Source organism: Bubalus kerabau, chromosome 6 (genome assembly GCF_029407905.1).
Source record: "Bubalus kerabau isolate K-KA32 ecotype Philippines breed swamp buffalo chromosome 6, PCC_UOA_SB_1v2, whole genome shotgun sequence".
Taxonomy (NCBI): Eukaryota; Metazoa; Chordata; class Mammalia; order Artiodactyla; family Bovidae; genus Bubalus; species Bubalus kerabau.
The window spans coordinates 52052579-52073867 of NC_073629.1; the positions used below are offsets into that span (position 1 = coordinate 52052579).

A 21289-nucleotide genomic window follows, 5' to 3' on the forward strand; every position below is an offset into this window, starting at 1 on the left:
TTCTGTCAACTCCTTTAACCAAGCCAAACAAAATAATAAATCACTTTTACAAAACTTTCAGTACTTTTTTCAAATGCTCCAACACAAATACTCCCTCAGTTACATTTTTCTCCCCTAGAAATCTCTTCTCACTCATGTAGACTCGAGCCTTCCCTCTTCAACATAAATTGGAGATCTGGGTCTGATTCATTAGCTGTCATCCTGGGAATTCCTTTCTCTTCTCTCCTATGTTAGAGCTATGTTTCCCTTGATTTATTTTTTCATTTTGCAGAAGCATTCTTTAGTTGTTTTTTGAAAAAAAGAATGCATGACACATACATTTATCAATAGATATATACACTTTGACCCCCTGCATATCCAAGAAATCTTTACCCTATCCCTATATTTAATTTATCCCTATCCCTATATTTAATCCTTATATTAAGAAAGACTTCCCTGGTGGCTCAGACAGTAAAGCGTCTGCCTACAATGCAGGAGACCCGGGTTTGATCCTGGGGTTGGGGAAGATGCCCTGGAGAAGGAAATGGCAACCCACTCCACTATTCTTGCCTGGAAAATGCCATGGACAGAGAAGCCTGGTAGGCTACAGTCCATGGGATCGCAAAGAGTTAGACATGACTGAGCGACTTCACTTTCACTTATATTTAATTGGCAGGGCTTCCCAGGTGACTCAGTGGTAAAGAATCCACCCACCAAGCAGGAGACTTGGGTTTGATCCTTGGATCAGGAAGACCCCCTGAAGGAAATGGTAACGGACTCCAGTATTCTTGCCTAGGAAATCGCATGGATAGAGGAACCTGGAAAACTACAGTCCATGGGGTCACAAGAGTCAGACATGACTTAAGTGACTAAACAACAACAACAATATCAAGTGTTGATAAGGATGTGGAGAAACTGGAACTCTTTCATACACTGCTATTCATAAAATATGTGGTACAATCGGTGTGGAAAATATCTTGGCAATTTCTTTAAAAGTTAATCATATACCTACCATATAATCTAGTCATTTCACTCCTAGGTATTTTTACAAAGGCAAAAGAAAGCCTGTGTCTATACAATGAGATAAACAGGAAGGCTTTATTCATAATGCCCCCAACTAGAAACAACTCAAATATCCCTCAGCAGAAGAATGGATATTGTGATATATCTATACTCTAGTATTACTCAGCAATGTAAAGGAACGAACTACCGATTCACACAACAACCTGGATCTAAAAAATTATTATGCTGAGTGAAAGAAGCCAAAAAAAAAAAAAAAAGGATTACTATATGATTCCCTTTGTATAAAGCTCTGGAAAATGCAAACTAATTCACAGTGACAGAAAACAGAATGGTGTTGATGGAGGAATAATGACAGAAGGAAGAATTAGAAAGGGTAGGAGGAAACTTTGGGGAATGATGGCTACGTTCATTATATTGATTGGCAGTGATGATTTCAAAGGTGTATAAATGTATCAAAAATCATATACACTACAATTAATTACACATCAATTATACCACAATATAGCTAACATATAATAATGAGTGTATCATTTTTCAATTAGCAAATTCTGTGTGTTAAAAAAACAAGCACAGGTGTTCAACACTGGAGCTATTCAAAATGTTTCCAGTGGTGGGACTCTGAAATCTACAGTAATTCTATCTACTTCATTACCAGTTGCTTACTCTTGCTGCTATGAAAACCAAAATTAATGCCAGACAGCTGAAATCAAGCAAAGAAAGCAAAGCTAATCTTTTCTTATGAAAAGTGAAAAATAATCTTTTTGAGCACCTCAACAGTCATTGAAAAAGGTCCCCAAAGTTACCACATGCCAATTATTTTCCAAAAGGAAAAACACATTGAACTTCTGGATAAAGTAACCTGTACTGCTTATATGGCTAGGAAACAATCTTTGCTTCTACAGGATCTTTTTTCAAGTGGTAAGATCTTTTACAATAGTATGAAATTGAAGATATCTAATTATCAAAACAGGAATCTCCTAAATTTCTGTAAGAAGCAGCTTTTTTTCATATTCTTAAAACATGGAAATTACCATGATGAGGATATATCAGTAATAAATTCTATGTACATGGAGGTAAGAAGATAGGACTAAGGTGAGTTCTTAAAGGAGGAAAGAAGGCCCCAAATAGGCATACCTTTTTGGATTGGAAATTGAGAAACTCAGACAGCACAACTTATCTGGCATGGAGATCTACCCAGTATGGCTTTGGGAGCTACAGATGCTGGGAATTCTCAAACATAAAATCAAAACACAAAGTAAATGGGATCAAGAGCATCTAGATTTTTAAAGGCTAAAAGATGCAGTTTTAGGCTTATTTTTATAAAGACTATGATAGGGCTTCCCTAGTGACTCAGAGGTAAAGAATCCACCTGCCAATGTAGGAGACACAGATTTGATCATTGATCCAGGAAGATTCTACATGGTGTGGAGCAACTAAGGCCATGCGCCACAACTATTGAGCCTGTGCTCTGGAGTCTGGGAGCTGCACCTACTGAAGCCCATGTGCCCTAGAGCCTAGGCGACGAGAGAAGTTACCACAATGAAAAGCCCATGCATCACAATGCAATGCAACGAAGAGTAGTTCCCATTTGCTGAAACTAGAGAAAAACCCAGGCAGCAACGAAGACTCTAAAGAAAAGCCCAGGCAGCAACGAAGACTCTAGAGAAAAGCCCAGGCAGCAATGAAGACTCAGCACAACCAAAAATGAGTAATTATTTTTAAAAAATTACTTAAAAAGGCTGTCTTAGTCATTGTCAGGGCAATATAACATAATGGTCAAGAGCACAAGTTCTGGGGTTGGAGTGAAGGTAAAGAGTTAGTCACTGAGTCGACCCAGCTCTTTGTGACCCCATGGACTGTAGCCCACCAGGCTCCTCTGTCCATGGAATTCTCCAAGCAAGAATACTGGAGTGGGTTGCCATTTTCTTCTCCAGAGGATTTTCCTGACCCAGGGATTGAACATGGGTCTCCTGCATTGCAGGCAGACTGAGCCACCAGGGGAGACCCTAGGTTCCAATCTTGGTTCCGTCACTTACCAGTTGACATGCACTTGGGCAAGTTACTTTACTTCTCTAAACCTCAGCTGTCTCCAATTTAAAATGCAGAGAATACATCCTCTTTTACAACATTCCTGTGAGGATTAAATCAGATCATAAAGTAGCAAGATAGTGTACTGGTTAAAAGTGTGGCCTCTGGAGCCAGGCTGCCTGATTTGAATCCTTGGCTCTGCTACCTACCACTGGTAAATGATCTGATCTTGGGAAAATCAGTTAACTTCATGCTGCAGTTTGCTCATCCTTAAAATGAGGATATTTCCTGCCCCACAGGGCTATTAAGAAGATCAATGTGTTATACATAAATCATGTAAAACAGTAGAGCACATAATAAGTAGTAATTATTATTGAAATGTGTACTGCATTAATAATTAAATAGTAAGCTTCAATAAATGCTAAATACTGGTAAACAAAAAGCACAATGTACATTAGACTGTTATTTCTAAACATGTAATTTTTATTATTTTAAACAGAAAGTTTGGGTGCTCAAAGAAAAGCTGGCCCATGTCTTATAAGTAACAGAATTTCATGTCTGTTATTTCCACTCCTTAGAAGGTTCAGATCTTATGGTTATGCTGTAGTTTAGATTATGTCTCAGCATTTCCATGAAGCCTTCTCTAATGATATTTCAATTTTTGTTCTTCCTCCATACTAGTCCACAGTAGATAGTTTATAAACATTTTGTTACTTGATTTAATTGGCATCCACAAACCAGGCTTTTCCTTCTAGCACAGGCAGTTTGGAGAGAAAAAAGGCGACAGAGGAAGCTGAAGTGATTTAAACTTGATAATAAAATTAAAGGCTGCTCAGAATAGAGACATAACCATCACAAAACAAAAAATCAGTTAGATATGGAATGTGTATATACACATATTTAAATATATATATTTTATAACGCAAGGAATGCTCAAAAGAGAACACAAGAAATTGAGCACTGTACTTCAGTTTTGGTTGGTTTTTCAACAACAAATGTGAAAAGGAAAAGACTATATAATTTTACATGTTAGGAAATTCAGGCTGAGAGAATGGTTTCAAAGGGCATATATACCTACAGAATGAATATGAATGGGTTTACTTTTGGTAGACTGGACATGTTAACAGTTATTAAGTCTTCCAATCCACGGACGCAAGGTATCATTCCATTTACTTGTTTCTTCCATTTCTTTCATTGATGTTCTGTAGTTTTCAGTATACAAGTCTTTCACCTCCTTAGTAAAGTGTATTCCTAAGTATTTTACCCTTTTTGTGCTTTTATAAATGGGATTATTTTCCTAATTTCCTTTTCATGTAGTTTGTTGTTTGTATACAGAAATGCAACTGATTTTTGTATGTGGATTTTGTACTCTGCAACTTTACTGAATTGATATGTTAGTTCTAACAGTTTTTTCTTGCCTAACTGATCTGGCCAGGACTTCTAGTACTATGCAGAATGGAAATGGTGAAGGTGGGCATATCTGCCTTGTTCCTGGTCTTAACAGGAAAATGTTCACTTTTTCACCTTTGAGCATGTTACTAGCTGTGAGCTCATCACTTATGGCCTTTATTATACTCAAGTAATTTTCTTCTATGGATGAATAAGCTCTAGAGATCTGCTGTACAACACTGTGTATGTGCTCAATAGGTCAGTCGTGTCCAGCTCTTTGCCACCCCATGGACTGTAGCCTGCCAGGCTTTTCTGTCCATGGAATTTTCCAGGCAAGAATACTGGAGTGGGTTGCCATTTCCTACTCCAGAGGATCTTCCCAACTCAAGGACTGAACCAACATCCCTTGTGTCTCCTGCATTGGCAGGCGGATTCTTTACTATTACGCCACCTAGGAGTACACAACACTATAATACAAACTTACAGTTTTATTAAGAGGGTAGATCTATATTAAGTATTCTTTCCACAATAAATGGGGAAAAAAAAGTGAATGAGTCCAAATCTAGATCTAGCTCTTTTCCTTTTTTAATTAGTACCATGTTTATTACCTCATGCCTGAGCTACTAATTACCTAACCCTCCTTTAAAATCTATTCTATAAACTCTTCTCAAATAATTTCCGTAAAACTTGAATTATAGCTGTCCAGAGTTTTCTGTTTTCTGTCCAGAAAACTTCAATGGTTTCCTAAAGCTTAAGAAATTAAATCCAAATTTGTTAGCCTAGCATTCAAACTCCTCTTCCCAAAGTCTGGCCCCATGTTTCCTTTCCAGAATTACTTCCCACTAACAGGGGCAGCCTCACTGACATGCAATCTGTGTAGTCTCATAGGGCCCCACACTTAAAAGGATTCTACACTTGGTTTATCACTATTATTCTCCTATTGCTTTCTTGAGAATGTGAATTTTTAACCAAGAGGTTCTATGTTTTCATTTCACACTGGGCCTGTAAATTATATAGTCAATCCTGCCCTCTATAACAAAGAAACCCTATACTTTCTCACCTCACTACTATACCATACTATTTCCTTCTATCTGAAACAACTACCTTGATCTCTGCCTGTCAAAATTCTACCTACTTTTTAAAAGCTCACTTATAACACACTCAAAAAGTTAAATTACATGCATATTAAGATGACAAGGAGGTATCATGTTGTACCCATGACAGAGCTTCTTAATTAGGGTTCTGGGATATGGAACTCTAATGCCATTAGACCAAGGTGAGGAAACTTTTTTGTATAAGGCTGGAGAGTAAATATTTCAGGCTCTGTGAGCCATATAATTTCAGTTGCAATGACTCATGAAAGAAGCTACAGATAGTAAGGAAACAAATGAATGTGACTGTATTTCTTAAACTTTACATACACTAAGATATGAATTTCATATAATGTCCATGTATCACAAGTATTACTTTTCTTTGATTTTTTTTTTTCTCAGTTACTTGAACCACAACTATTCATGGCTCCAAATGTGGAAGGCCAAATTTGGCTCAAGGGTCACAGTTTGCCTAGTCCTCCCTAAGATATCCATGATATGTCATGATTTTGCTTTTCTTCTATACATCTAGAATGGTACTAGTCATGAGAAAATAATCTCTTAAATCACGTTTTATGGGTTTAATTATCTCATAGAACTGTTGAGAACAGCTGCAGTAAGACTGACAAAAATTAAAATAGAAAAAAGAACTTACAAGGATATGAAGCAACAAGGAGTCTTACACATAGGTAGGTAGAATGTAAATTGATACAGACATTTTGGAAAATAATTAGGGATTAATGGGGTAGATAATTTTTAAGGGGCCTTTAGTGTTCCTGCAGGTTTTTGCTGGATATGTATAGAGTATTTTTCACGTGCAATAAGCAACACTGAGGAATGAGGCAAGCAGGCTTGTCACTGTTAATTAACAAGCGTTCTTCCACTCAGTGTTTATCTCTGTTAACACAATCAACTGAATGTACCTTCACGAGGTCTACCTATGTTATTCTCAAATCCCTGTGGGATTTGGGGGCCAGAGGAACCAACAAGAATCTGAAACTTTGGTTACTGCTTTGCCACCAAGTTTCAAAAAATCCTTTGTTTCTGATCCATGTGGCCTGTTTCCTCATCTGAAAATCAAAGGCCTCTTATGCCAGGTCCAAAGCCCTAATATTCTGGGCTTTTGTCGTTATGGTTTTGTCTTTCCCAAGTTTTCAAATTTAAATAAATTTAACATTGCACAATAACCTCTTTATTGTAACTTGCTTTACCGCTCAGTCTCCTCACTAGTCAAGTGACAGAGACTGGCCTACAAATCTTTACGGCCTCTTCGATTTCCTACTTTCTAGAAGAATCTTCCCCACCCCGTCCCCTCCCCTTCCCCAACCTCCCAGGAGTGGGAAGTGTGAAGAAATTAGAAATGACACTGAAGGAGAATATAAATCATGGGGTGGAAGTCAGAGCTTTGGAAAAGAAAGCAGTTCCCGAATCCTACATGAACAAGCCGAGAAAACCGGTTTCCACATAGCTCCCAAAAGAAGAAAAGGCTACGGAGGATCCTTTCTCACCCGCCAAATCCCTGAGGTAAAGATCTGTTCGCTGATCTTTACCTCAAGGTTTTTCAAAACTGAGAAAAACCACACTGGCAGAAGAACCAGGTTATCAGCAGCCTCATTCCCAAACTTGCAAACACACCTAATCTGCACGTTGTCAGTGACAGCTCCGCTGGTCCCAAGATTCAGGAACTTTCCAGGAGAAGCCCTTAGGGCGGCGCAGGAGGCCCAGGCGCGTTCTCTGCGCTCAGCGCCTCCGCAGGCTCTGCGTTCAGGGCTTCTGCGCAGCCGCAGACTAACAACCACTCCCCACGTGTCTCCCTGTTTGGAGCGCTTCTACGAGAAAGTGTGCAAGGGACTTTTCACGTTAAATTTAGCTGCCTGGAACTGATTTTTCACAATTTCTTAAATTTAGGCTCAATTCGTATAGTACTACTGTGAACATAAAATCAAAGTGACCTCCAGTTTATTCAAATTATGAAAAAATACGGTTTCATTAATGGCTGAAAATGTAACGTATAGAGGTCTGGGTATTTCCTCTTGGGACTCTGTTGTTTCAAACCTAAATGAAGCTCAGCAAATTATTAGGCACTGGTGCTCACAATTGTAAAAATTCAAAAATAAGGAAAAAGGAAAACCACCACTTGCCTAGAGCCTAATGGCTAGAGTACGAAATGATTTATGTGTCTTCCTTTATAAAAGATGGAGAGAAAATGCTCCAGGAAAAAATCCTCTGCTGAACTCTTGTGATACGATTAATTATACCATAAGGTAGCCATTTTGTATAATAAATGTGGAGTTTTCTATAAATGATATTAAAATTAAATGCACTCTTTTGCTGCCTCTTTTGGACAGTTAAGACATGACAAGACATATGAGAGGAGTCAAGACCTGGCTGGAGCCCACACCACCTGGGTTTGCAAACTCAAGGAATTGAGCCAGCAGCTGGTGTGGGCAGGAGGGTTTGGAGGACCTCTCCTTGGAAGGTCCTCACGTTTCAGAGCAGGCTAATAGCAGAGGAGTAGAGGAGACATCAGAGAAGGCAATGGCACCCCACTCCAGTACTCTTGCCTGGAAAATCCCAGGGACGGGGGAGCCTGGTGGGCTGCTGTCTATGGGGTCATACAGAGTTGGACACGACTGAAGTGACTTAGCAGTAGCAGTAGCAGAAGAGACATCCAAGATTAAACAGAAGAGGGTTTCAGCAGGCGGAGTGCAGGATGGCAGTTCCCTCTTCAACTGTGATTCTACAAGGAGTCTTAGCTGGGTTGAAAGCAGAGACTCCAGTTGTGATAGGGAAACTGACAAATGCAAAGAAGGGTCTGTGCTGGGGAGGGTACTGAAGTTTTTGGATAACACACCAGAATACGGAGGGAAAAGAAAACTAATGATATTGAGCATCTACTCTGTAGGTACTATACCAGGCGCTTTACATAAATGATTATATTAATCTCCATAAAGGCTGTAAAACATATGTTATTTAAAAAAACTGGAGCTCAGAGAAATAGTTACTGGCTTTGAAAATATAGCTAGTGATAAAAGAGCTGGGGTTCAAGCCTAAGTCTTTCAAATGTATAGACCATATCCCTACCTCTACCTCTCCTTCTGCACATATGGACCCAGTTAGAAGATCTGGAACACAACATATAGGTTACATGTGTAGCAAAAATGACTTAGATAGTCACATACCATGGAGATAGCATTGATTGTTCTTCCTGTCTTTAATTTATCCCTTTTCCCTTCATTCAATCAATCAACAAATATTTGATTTCGTAGAAGAATGAGCCTAGTCTGTGGAGTCAAACAACTTGGCTCCGTATCATGCCTCCAGTGTTTACTCAGCCATGAGACTTCTCAGTTTTCATATATTAACATAAGAATAATAATTCTGCCAGTTCATAGGTTGATTATGTCAGTCTTTTAGAATAGTGCTTAAAACATGAGTACTCAATAGGTTTACCTGCTGTTTCATTATTGTTTAAATGTTCCCTTATATCAGGCAATTGTATTGTTTTCCCAGTCCATTCGTTCTCCCACTCTTGTAGATAACTGTTTCATAGCTTTTCCTCTCTACAGATCTCTTCTTCGTCCTTACTTTCAGCTGTAGATCTTGTTTACTATTTAAATGAGATAAATAAGATCACCAGAAATGAGCTTCCATGGAGGCACATAAACATATGTATTCATCTTTCATCATCTGTGCCCACAAATTTTGCTTTCCCTCCAATTATATTAAATGAACTATTCATGCTGTTATATAAGATCAGTTCTCCAGGTGGACACTAGACCCCATCTCTTGTTTACTCAAGAACACAGTTCCAGCAATTCTATCCTGTATCTTGCACAATAACAATTTTCTTCTCTACACTGGACCATTCTCAATAGCAAATAAATGTGCTGTTATTTCACCCATCTTAAAATCTCTTGATCCAATTTCCAGCTCCAACTAACCATCCCATTTTTCTGCTCTCCTTACAGTAAAACTCAAAAGGATTATAATTTCTGTTCTTAACCTCTCTTCTCCCATTCTTTCTTAAACATACTGGTTAGGCTTTTTAAATTTCCTCCATGCCACAGAAATTGCCAGTTTTCAATACTATTTTACTTAGTCAATCAGCGTAATTTGTTGCAGTTGATCACTTCCTTCTCTTGGAAACATGTTCTTCCTTGGCTTTCCCACACCAAGTTCTCAAGCTTTTCCTCTACCCTCACAGGCCACTTTACAACATCCTTTATTGTTTTTTCCTCAATATCCAAACTCTTGGGAGCACCCCAAATGCAATCCTTGAATCTGTTTCTTCTCTCACCAAACAGTTGATTCTTGAACTGCATGGGTCCATTTATACACTAATTTTTTTCAATAAAAATATTGGAAAATTTTTTTTGAGAATTGTGACAGTTTGAAGAAACTCACAAGTCATTAAGCTAGAGATACAGAAAAAAATTAGGCATGTCACGAATGCATAAAATATATGTAAATACTAGTTTGTCTTTACACAGACATAGTGATATTTTATTTATTTATTTTTGGTTGTGCTGGGTTTTTGTTGCTGCACGCAGGTTTTCTCTAGTTAAAAAAAACAAGGGTTACTCTTTGTTGCAGTGCCCAGGCTTCTCGTTGTGGCAGAACACAGACTCTAGGCATCTGGGCTTCAGTAGTCGCAATACATGGGCTCATCAGTTGCGCCACACGGGCTTTAGTTGCCTGAGGCATATGGAATCTTCCCAGACCAAAGATCAAACCCGTGTCCCCTGCACTGGCAGTCGGATTCTTATCCACTGTACCACCAAGGAAATCCAAGAAGAGTGATAGTTAATGTAAAATTAATAGTGTGAGTTTTCTTACTGTTCCATAACTTTGCTTTCAAAGAATTATATTACCATATAGTATGCCTCTTTCTCATGGTTGGAGAAACTGCAGTATCAGCCTATTATCACAGGTGTGTGTGTGTGTGTGTGTGTGTGTGTTTAAGTAACAATGTTTCCAGTATTGTATTATAATGCCTGTAACAAGAATGCCATAAAATGTTTATAATGATTCATTCATTAGTGTATAGGCTAGGCTACCATGAAGTGCATGCTCCGTCGCTCAGTATGTCTGACTCTTTTGTGACCCCATGGACTGTAGCCCACTAGGCTCCTCTATCCATGGGATTTCCCAGGCAAGAATACTAGAGTGGGTTGCCATTTCCTCCTGTAGGGAATTTTCCTGACCCAGGGATCAGACCCACATCTCCTGTGGCTCCTACATTGGCAGGCAGATTCTCTACCACTGAGCCACCTGGGAAGCCCCAAAATCGATCCGTGTGGCCCAAAGGAAAAGGTCCCACCGAGACTTGAACTCGGATTGCTGGATTCAGATTCCAGAGTGCTCATCATTACACCATGGAACCATGGCCGACCATGAAGTAATTGTGTCAAAAACATTAGGCTACCATAGAGCAATCATATTGCTGCTTTGTTATCAATGCATGAATTGTTATACCTGTAAATAAAAATTAATTTATTTTCACATTATCTTTTCAATTTTGATGCCTAATGTTAGTAATACATATAACATCTACAGTGTTTTGTATCACATAAGACAGTATTGGGACTTTCCTGGTGGTCCAGTGGTTTAAGAATCCGCCTTGCAATGCAGGGAACGTGGGTTTGATCCCTGATAGGGGAAATAATGGGCTTCCCTGGTGGCTCAGATAGTAAAGAATCCATCTGCAATGAGGGAGACCTGAGTTCGTTCCCTGGGTTGGGAAGATCCCCTGGAGGAGGGCATGGATCCCACTCCAGGATTCTTGCCTGGAGAATCACTGTGGACAGAGGAGCCTGGCAAGGACTGAGGAGTCCATGATGTTGCAAAGAGTCAGACATAACTCACTTTCACAGGGGAAGCAAGATCCCACATGCCTCAGGGCAACTAGAGAGAGAGAGCCCAAGCACTGAAAAGACAACAACAAAAAAAGACAGTATTGATATAGGTACTGACATGATTCATCTTGTAAATAAATGGTGTAAACTTATGGTACCAATAAACACTGTACAGTACTGTAAATGTATGTTCTTTTATGATTTTCTTAATAATATTTTCTTTCCTCTAGCTTACTTTGAAAGTGTTAGGTGATCAGTCATGTCTGACTCTTTAACACCCCATGGACTGTAGCCTGCCAGGCTTCTCTGTCCATGGAATTCTTCAGGCAAGAATACTGGCTTTGGGTAGCTATTCCCTTCTCCAGGGGATCTTCTCAATCCAGGGATCAAGGCGCTGTCTCCTGCAATGCAGGCAGGTTCTTTATTGTCTGAGTCACCAGGGAAGACCCAGCTTACTTTATTGTAGTGCATATCACACATATAATATGTTAATCAACGGTTCATGTTATTGGTAAGATCTGTAGTCAACAGTGGCCTCTTAGCAGTTAAGTTCTGGGGGAGTCAAAAGTTGTATACAGATTTCTAATTGTGCCCCTAACCCTTGTGTTGTTCAAGACTCCACTTATTTACTCCCTCAGTGATCTCATCAACTCATGGCTTTAGATGTAATCAGTATGCTGCTGCTGCTGCTGCTGCTAAGTCACTTCAGTCTGTGCGACCCCATAGACGGCAGCCCACCAGGCTCCACCATCCTTGGGATTCTCCAGGCAGGAATACTGGAGTGGGTTGCTATTTCCTTCTCCAATGCATGAAAGTGAAAAGGGAAAGTGAAGTCGCTCAGTTGTGTCTGACTCTTCGTGACCCCATGGACTGCAGCCTACCAGGCTCCTCTGTCCATGGGATTTTCCAGGCAAGAGTACTGGAGTGGGGTGCCATTGCCTTCTCCAATCAGTATGCTAACAAATCCCAAATTTCTATATCCAGCCTTAGTTTTTCTCCTGAACTTCAGGTTGGTATAAACAACTGCCTATTTAATATTTCCACGAACAGACATCTCAAATTTCACATGATCAAGACAATGTCTAATTTCTCCTGCAAACCTATATCACCCCTAGTCTTCCCGATTTCTGTTAATAACTCACATTTTTGCTGTTGTTAGATTTAAATACCTTGCCTCTCTCTTATTTGCCCCATCTCACTCATCGGAAAATCTTGCCTGTACTTTCAAAATATTAATATATTCACAGCCCAACCACCTCCCTTGTCTGAGCCACTATCAACTCTCATCTGGATTATTGCATTAGCCTCCTAACAGGTTTCCATGTTTATGTATGCCTTGCTCCCTAAAGTCATTTTTCAATATAGCAACCAGGGTAATCTGGTTAAAGCAGACCATGGATTTTGTTTTCCCTCTGCTTAAAACCCTCTAATGGCTCTCAGCTCTCAGAATTAAAGCTAAAGTCCTCATGATGACCTACAAGGTCCTATGTGATCCAGTTTCCCTATTGTTCCTACTATTCTCTCTCTCACTTGCTTCTTCTGTTCCACACTGACTCCCTTCCTGCTCTTCATAGCTACCAGGCATGTTCCTGCTTTTGCACCAGCTCTTCTGTCTAAAGTGTTTTCCCCCCAGACATATTCTTTTTACATATATATATAATTTTATTTATTTTATTTTTGGCTGTGCTGGGTCTTCACTGCTGTGTGAACTTTTCTGTAGTTGCAGAGAGCAGGGCTCCTCTCTAGTGTGGGCTTCTTATGGTGGTGGCTTCTCCTGTAGCGGAGCACAGGCCGTAGGGCACACAGGCTTCAGTAGTTGTGGCACATGAGATCAACAGTTGTGGCTCCTGGGCTCTAGAGCACAGGCTTAATAGTTGTGGCGCATGGGCTTAGTTGCTCCTCAGCACGTGGGATCTTTCAGACCAGGTATCAAACCCGTGTCTCTTGCATTGGCAGGCAGATTCTTTACCGCTCAGCCAGCCCCCTGCCCAACCCCCACTGCCAACCATATATTCTTAACTCACTTTCTCTGCCCTTCAAATCTGAGCTCTGTCATCTTTCCAGTTAAACCCACCCACCCTGATTTGCTCATTTAAAACTGGAACCATTCTTGATCTGTCTTAGCCTGTTTTGTTTTTTTAATAGCATTTGTCACCCTCTAACATGCTGTATAATGCATGTACTTACTATCTTTATTGTTTATAGCCTTTGTTCTCTCACTGGAATGTAAACTCCACAATAGCAGGACTTTTTTTCTCTTTTGTTCACTGATGAATCTCTTTCATTTATTACAATGTCTGGTACCTCTTAAGCACTAATGAAAAATGTTAGCTGCTCAGTCGTGTCCAACTCTTTGCGACCCCGTGGACTGTACCCCACCAGGTTCCTCTGTCTATGAGATTTTCCAGGCAAGAATACTGGAGTGGGTTGCCATTCCCTTCTCCAAGGGAACTTCCCGACCCAAGAATCAAACCCAGGTCTCCTGCACTGCAGGCAGATTCTTCACCATCTGAACCACCAGGGAAGCCCTAAAAAGTATAGAATAAGTATAGTCAAATACTGAAGTATTTATTCTTACTTAGAAAGTCCCACTGGGCTTATGTCTCAATACTAACATATCAGACTTCACTGAATGTTAGTAGCTGTAAGTTGAATAGTACCAATGGAGGCCTCTATTTTTATTAAAATTCATACCCTTATTACTTTTAGGCTTGAATTAATTTATTTCAAGCTTTAATCTTCTGGGTTAGGGCTAACTAATTTTTGAGATATCTGCTAGAAATAAAAGTTTAACAGTTAATCCTGCTAATGAATTTTTATTCAGGAGGCTTATGTATTACCACAATTCATTCATTTATAGAACAAATAAAGCTGTTTAAGTTGTGCTTTTAGAGGTGTCTTCATGATTCAGGCCCAAATGTATTGAAATTGAATACACAAATATATTTGGCAATTCTGTAACAGCTCAACTTCCTGATTCACTACTCCCTAGAATGCTACACAGAAATATGTTCAATTTATATTCCTACTTAGTGTCAGAACATTCCTATTTCAGCAGCTGTGAGAAAGTTACAATGAAAAATTAATTCCATAAATTATTGATTCCTGGATTGAAAATGTAAAATTCAACTTGAAAGCATAGAATCAATAAGAAATATATATTTCATAAACCTTGCAATGCCATATTTCCACATTCGTTGCACAGTGACAACCTGTTATGAGACTGCAAGAAGAGTTTAATGTTCTCTGTGAGATGCCTCCATTTCTGAAGTAACAACAAAGCCTTTGAATCTATTTAGTGGCTTGAATGCTCTGATAGATCTAAAATAATGAATGTACTTCAGTATTTTTCCTTTTTTGTCAATTGCAAATATTGAACAGTCATTTTCTTTTGAGGCTCCACTGCATGTTCTTTATGCTATCTGCTTCTTTCCCAATGTTCTGATCTTGATGTTGTTGCCCATGAAAAGGCAACACATACATATCCCCCACCACAACACACAAAGGGAATTGTAGAGGTTGTTAGATGAAAGAAAAGTGACTTTCACCAGTTTTTTCTTTGATATGAAAAACTGACATAGTACTATATTCTCAGACCCTGATGAGGTATAATTGTTATTTTTAAATGACTGGATTTAAACAATTTATTTTTTTGGAAACAACAGGCGCAATTTAATGGAACTATTGGATGTTTTAAATTTGGCTTAAAATTATTTGGTTATTTGGCTTCAAAAGCTTCTCTATTTCCAAATAGGTTTGAATATGAATGTGTATGACTTGCTGCTACTGCTGAGTCGCTTCAGTCGTGTCCGACTCTGTGCGACCCCATAGACAGCAGCCCACCAGGCTCCCCTGTCCCTGGGATTCTCCAGGCAAGAACACTGGAGTGGGTTGCCATTTCCTTCTCCAATGCATGAAAGTGAAAAGTGAAAGTGAAGTCGCTCAGTCGTGTCCGACCCTCAGCGACCCCATGGACTGCAGCCTACCAGGCTCCTCCGTCCATGGGATTTTTCCAGGCAAGAGTACTGGAGTGGGGTGCCATTGACTTAGATAAAAGCAAAACATTCAATTCTCTAGGCACTAAGAAAAAGATTTTGCATTCACCAACCTCACTGGTCCTATCCGTCTGCTTTGACTTAGAGCTCTCCTGGTTCTCAGCTGTCTATCATATGGTGTTGTTGATTTAATGTGATTATTGAGCACAGCTGTAATTCAGTGGCAACTTCCTCAAGGTTTAGATACTTTGACAGCTTCTTATTTTTAGCCAGCAGTCCTCAGTCGTAATATAAAAAAAACCAAGATGAAAACTCAACACACCAGTAAACAGGTGAGTCTGACAACATAAAAATTCCTAAGTTTAATATTGAGCTGGATAAAGAAATTTCTGGTGTTTCCCAGGTGTCTCATGGGGGTAAAGAATCTGCCTGCCAATGCAGGAGATGCAGGAGACTCGGGTTTGATCCCTGGGTTGGGCAGATACCTTGGAGCAGGAAATGGCAACCCACTCCAGTATTCTTGCTTCAGAAATCCCATGGACAAAGGAGCCTGGCAGGCTGCAGTCTATAGGGCCACAAAGCAGTCAGACACGACTTAGCAACTAAATAACAAGAAGAAGAAATTCCTATCTAGGCTTCCCTTCAAAGCCTAGTCAAGTTTTAACATGTAAGTCAGACACTGTCTGAAAAAGGATAAAAGAAGTGTAATATCTATCTCTTTGCCCTTCATCAAGGGTCTGCACCAACTAGAAAATTTTGTGGTTATCACTTTACCTTGTAGGCCCCATTATTTGAGGAAGCCGGAATTGTATTAATCACCTCTTTCTCTCTTCCTCCTCCTACGTTCATTATCTTCTCCTGTTCTACATCACAGAGAGATGAGCTCCAAGAAAAAAGCTGAATAGGAAGAGGGAGTGGACTGCATGTTGAGAAATGTAGTGTCCCAACCTAGTGCAGCATTGTAGGTAGCGGCAGAGAGAGGATGAACCTAAGAGCAGTCACACTGAGAATATGGTAATTTTTCATGTGCTCGCTCCATCATTTCAGAGTAACAGATGATCAAACAGTGGGGTAGGAAAAGTCACTAGAGCAAAACAGCAGTAGGTGAATTGAAATAAGAAATGGCATACATACAAGTGAGTAGGGAACAGGACTAAGAGAAATATACATATTTTGTCTACTGATAATCACTAAGTCTAAGGACTTTTACTTATGAGTAGACAAAAAAATCAACGTGGAGCCTATGGCAAAATATTTCAGAACGAGGGAAAGGAAATGGCATCATAAAGACTCAGAGGAAAAGCATGATCCAAAAGAAAACTTAAAGAGACAACATGCATCCTTAGAGTACAAAAAGCCATACTTGTTCTATAAATATGTAACCAAAGTATGAGAAGAAAGAAATAAGCAACAGGCTGCAATGGAAAGTCAATAGAAAGTTATGAATAAAATAAGGGAGGATTGGAATGCTACAAAAAGTATGCAACCACAGAATTAAAAACCACCTTGGCAATAAAGAAAGACTTGATTCTGGGAAGAAAAAGAAGGTGGGATGAACTGAGAAGGCAGCATTGAAACATATACTTTACCATGTGTAAAATAGAGAGCTAATGGGAAGTTGCTGTATAACACAGGGACATCGGGCTGGTGCTCTGTGATGACCAAGAGAGGTGGGATGGCAGGGGAGGGAGGCTTCAGAGGTGGGAGACATATGTATACTTATGACTGATTTTCAGTGTTGTATGGCATAAATCAACACAACAATGTAAAGCGATTATCCTCCAATTAAAAATTTAAAAAGACTTGATTTTGGTGGAATATTTAATAAATAATGAGGATTATTTGAAATACTCCAGGATGAAGAAAGAAAGGTCAGAGATAGGTGATACACATAAAGGCAAGAAAAGAGAGAGAAGATAATTGGTATTCACGAAAAAGAAACCAAACAAATGGGAGAAAAATCAAATGTCTGATGGGAAGAATGGTTTCCTGATGAGAAAAAAAGCCCATCGATGCAGAAAGGAATAGCAATGTTTTTGCAAAAATAAATGACAGATACCTACATCTAGACATGGCCTGACAATGATTTTTAAATTACAGTGCTATAGAATAAGCAGTTCAGACATCTGTGAAGGAAACAAATTATACCTAGAAAGAACAAAAAATCATGTTAGCCTTGCCCTTCTCTGCTGCCACACCAAGTTAATTACTACATGCTATTTTTTTGTCAACTGAAGGATAAGAAGGACTGACAACAGGTTCTAGACAACTTAAATGAGGATATAAATGCATTACATAAATGTAATGCAACTCACTTATGCACGACTTCAGATCCTTTCCACTTCTTGTCCCTCAAGGCTCAACACTTGCTCTGCTTCCCAGCCCAAGCAACTCTGTTAAGGGCTCTCACCATTCCCTCAATAATAAATACTGATTGCTCCAATTGCATTCCGTCTCCTGACAACACCAGCTGGCTCAGCTTTCTCAGGCCAGCTTTGTCATGGGCTCTGTCATACATGCTGCAGTGGGAGCTGTAAGGCCCAGTGGTATCCACGTAGGCATTGGATTCTCCAGTAGCTGCCAGTAGGGGCCCTGTCACAATCTAGAACTGAGGGGTAGTTAACCCCCACTGAGCATATTTTGAGCAATGGGAGAAAAGATAGGAGTGAGCACATAAATTGTTCACTCTTCTTCCCTAATTGTTCCAAATGTCAGAACTTCCCTTAGCCTCTCCAAAGTTGTCCTGTGTAACCAAGAAACCAGCTGTTTCTGATAAAGCTGAGCACAATTTGCCACCCTCTGTTTGCTTCCTTCTCTGTTTTACTTTTTCCCTCATTATTGCTTGCCTGGATTGAACCCTCCAACAAAACATTAATTCCCCGAGCTTTGCCTTAGCTTCTGTTTTCTGGGGAGCTGGGCTAAAACAAGTCAAAATACTCTTAAAAGGGAAGATATGTAAAAATTCTGAATGATAATCAGGATCTAAACATTCAAAATATCTCTATATCAGAGAAAGAAGAAAAGGACATAACAGAGGAGAGTGATGGAGAGAGAGGTGTACTAATTCCTTATCTTAAATAGGGGAAACTAAAGAAGGGGACTTACACATTTGATTCTTGTAAATTGGAGAAATAGAAGTCCAAGAGTATTTTAGGGAAAATAAGGTTAACTGATTGGAGAATTAAAAATAGAATATCGAGGGACTTCCCTGGTGGTCCAGTGGCTAAGATTCCATACTCCCAATGCAGGGGAGCTGAGTTTGATCACTGGTTGGGGAACTAGATCCCACATGCCACAACTAAGAGTTTGCATGCTACAACTAAAGATCCTACATGCTGCAATGAAGACCTGGTGCAACCAAAATAAATAATTAAATGTATTAAAAAAAAATAGAATGGTGACTTTTCAAAAACTAGAGAAAAACAAATAAAATCTGATCTTATAGAGGAAAAGACAAAAAAACAAGAAGGAACCATAAACCATACTAATCTAAAACAAAATGACAAAAGTAATACATTTAAATCTTATAAATGATGTTTAAGATATTTAAATAAGAATAAAAATATACACTAGCAAAGACTAAAGAGAATTGTAGAGGGGATGATAACCACATTTGTGAATCTGGACACAAAGGGAATGATAACTACCCTAATAAATTCAAGAAAGCTAAAAACTAGGCCAGCAATGGGGAGAGTCAAAAAGCAACTCAGAAATTCCCAAGGCTTAGGAATTTGTCCCAGAGGTTCTGGTGTACTAGAGGTGTGACAGAAACTCAGAAGAATTTTTAAAAGTCTGTTTAAGAAGAACTTAGAACCTAAGATGCCCTCCTCGCATCCAGGTGACTCTACCTCCCTCACTTCAGCAGAGCCAGAGGTTCTTTCTCTGGACAGGGTAACGTGAAGGTCTCTGACCAGGACACTACAGGTGAGGTTGGAAGTGGAGTTTGCTGAAAATAGAAGGATAAGAGAACATTTACACCTGGAAAGTGAGACCCCAGCCCTTCTGCAGTCACATCCTAGAATATTCATATCAAAAGTCATTTCCTCCAGGCAGGAGATAGGAAAATTGCTCTATGAGGAGTTGAACCAGGTTGGGTGAAAAGACCTCAAGATGCTGACATTGGCGTTTCACAACAATTGAGCCCCATCGCTGACCCTACAGAGAGGCCTGCCGTCAGCAGCAACCCCACTCACTCACACATAGTTTTCAGAAAAGCTTCTGAGTCCCTAAAGTACGAGCAAACAGCCCAGGAACTTCTCTAATGTGAAAAATAGAGACTGAAACAGATATATAGAAAAAAGAAAATTTGGAGAAACTCATTGTGCAGAGAGTAATAGAAATGCAGACATAGAGAATGGACATATGGACACAGTGGGGGAGCAGGAGGGTGGAACGAATTTAGAGACTAGCATTGACATATATACACTACCTTGTGTAAAACAGATAGCTAGTGGGGACATGCTAATAAGCACAGGAAACTCAGCTTGGGGCTCTGTGATGACCTAGATGGGTGGAATCGGGGGCAGGTGTGTCAAGAGGGAGGGGATATATGTATACATATAAGCTGATTCACTTCATTGTATAGCAGAAACTAGCACAACATTGTAAAGAAATTATATTCCAGTAAAAAGACAATTTACATCTTCAGATAGGTAGGGAAAATGTTACATCCAAAGATTCAGAACAAAATACTATTAGGAAGAGAAATTTCAAAGAACAAAATAAAAAATATAGCATTGTAGCAATAATGAAAAATGAAAAGTTGAATGGAAAGACTGGGAGATAAACAAGGAAATACCTCAAGAAGTAAAGCACAAACACGGAGAGATTAATATGAAGACAAAGGTATTTAATGTTCTCATGTCTAAAAGTTCCTAAAACACAGAACAGAAAAAACAGAGGAGGAAGAAAGTGTCAACTAATTTAGAAAATATTTCTAGAACTGAAGGATGTGTTTTGAAAGTGAAAAGGCTCACCAAATGCTTAGGACAACAGATGAATATATACCCACATTGAGCACAGGAACATACTATTCTACAACACTGAGAACAAAGAGAGAATTCTAAACTTCTCCAGACTACTTATAAAGAATCAAGAACTAGAATAGTATCAGACTTCTCAACAAGAGCAACAGTTAAAACTCCAGAGGGGAAAAAAAAAGCCAAATTGAAGGGAAAGTAATAATATTACTAACTTACTTAGCAGTAAGTAGTTTTTTTCATAATTATAATAATGTAAGTTATAAATTCTGATACAACTAAAATTACTATTCCACTATGTTGGGTAATAGGTGTGGGTAAATGAGAACCAAATTCTCATTTTCTGGAGTGAGACAATAAATAATACCTGAAATTTTCAAGTCAATTTGTAACATAACAATTCTGTCATAGTGGGGGTGGGGTAGGGTGGGGGTGGTTCATGTTATTTGTGAAAACAGAAGCAAACAAATAATAGCTTACCTTCCCTGGTGGCTCAGATGGTAAGGAATCTGGCTGCAATGCAGGAGACCCAGGTTTGATCCCAGGGTCAGGGAAATCCCCTGGAGAAAGAAATGGCAACCCACTCCAGTATTCTTGCTGGAGAATCCCATGGACAGAGGGACCTGGCAGGCTACAGTCCATGGGGTTGCAAAGAACTGGGACTTAGTCACGACTGAGTGACTAAGACACACACGATTGAAAGTGGTTGCTGTAGGAAGTGGGATTTGGGAAGGTGGAGGAGAGCAGGGGACTGATTGTTTTTTACTAAAATTTGCAGAACTATTTCACTCTTCAAATGCATACATAACTTTGATGAAAATAACTGAAATGAATGGGTTCTTTTCCTAATTCTAAGCTTTTAAATTCATTTGACTTGTTTTGAGTGTATAAAATTTTAATGATAGTATTAAAGACTATCATCTATCTTTTAAAGACAATGAATTGAA

The 21289-nt window shown here is 39.3% G+C and overlaps 1 protein-coding gene and 1 long non-coding RNA gene across 4 annotated transcripts in view; one reads left to right on the forward strand and one right to left on the reverse strand.

The window, feature by feature from the left end:
- The window catches only part of C6H1orf146 (chromosome 6 C1orf146 homolog), a 33181-nt gene extending 15271 nt beyond the window's left edge, over nucleotides 1-17910 (reverse strand). The window contains exons 1-2 of one of the 3 annotated variants that reach the window (XM_055585171.1): nucleotides 17679-17910; nucleotides 8964-9120 (exon numbers count right to left, since the gene is read on the reverse strand). The gene's annotated coding sequence lies outside the window, so the exon portion shown is untranslated. Of the gene's footprint in view, nucleotides 1-7145; nucleotides 7290-8963; nucleotides 9121-17678 lie in introns of those variants that run through there. The other 2 variants (XM_055585170.1, XM_055585172.1) reach the window with 2 other exon arrangements.
- Nucleotides 14785-21289, forward strand: part of LOC129655140 (uncharacterized) — a 38267-nt gene continuing 31762 nt past the window's right edge. Inside the window, exon 1 of the long non-coding RNA XR_008715782.1 lies at nucleotides 14785-15695. This is a non-coding gene — a long non-coding RNA (uncharacterized LOC129655140). The remainder of the gene's footprint in view (nucleotides 15696-21289) is intronic.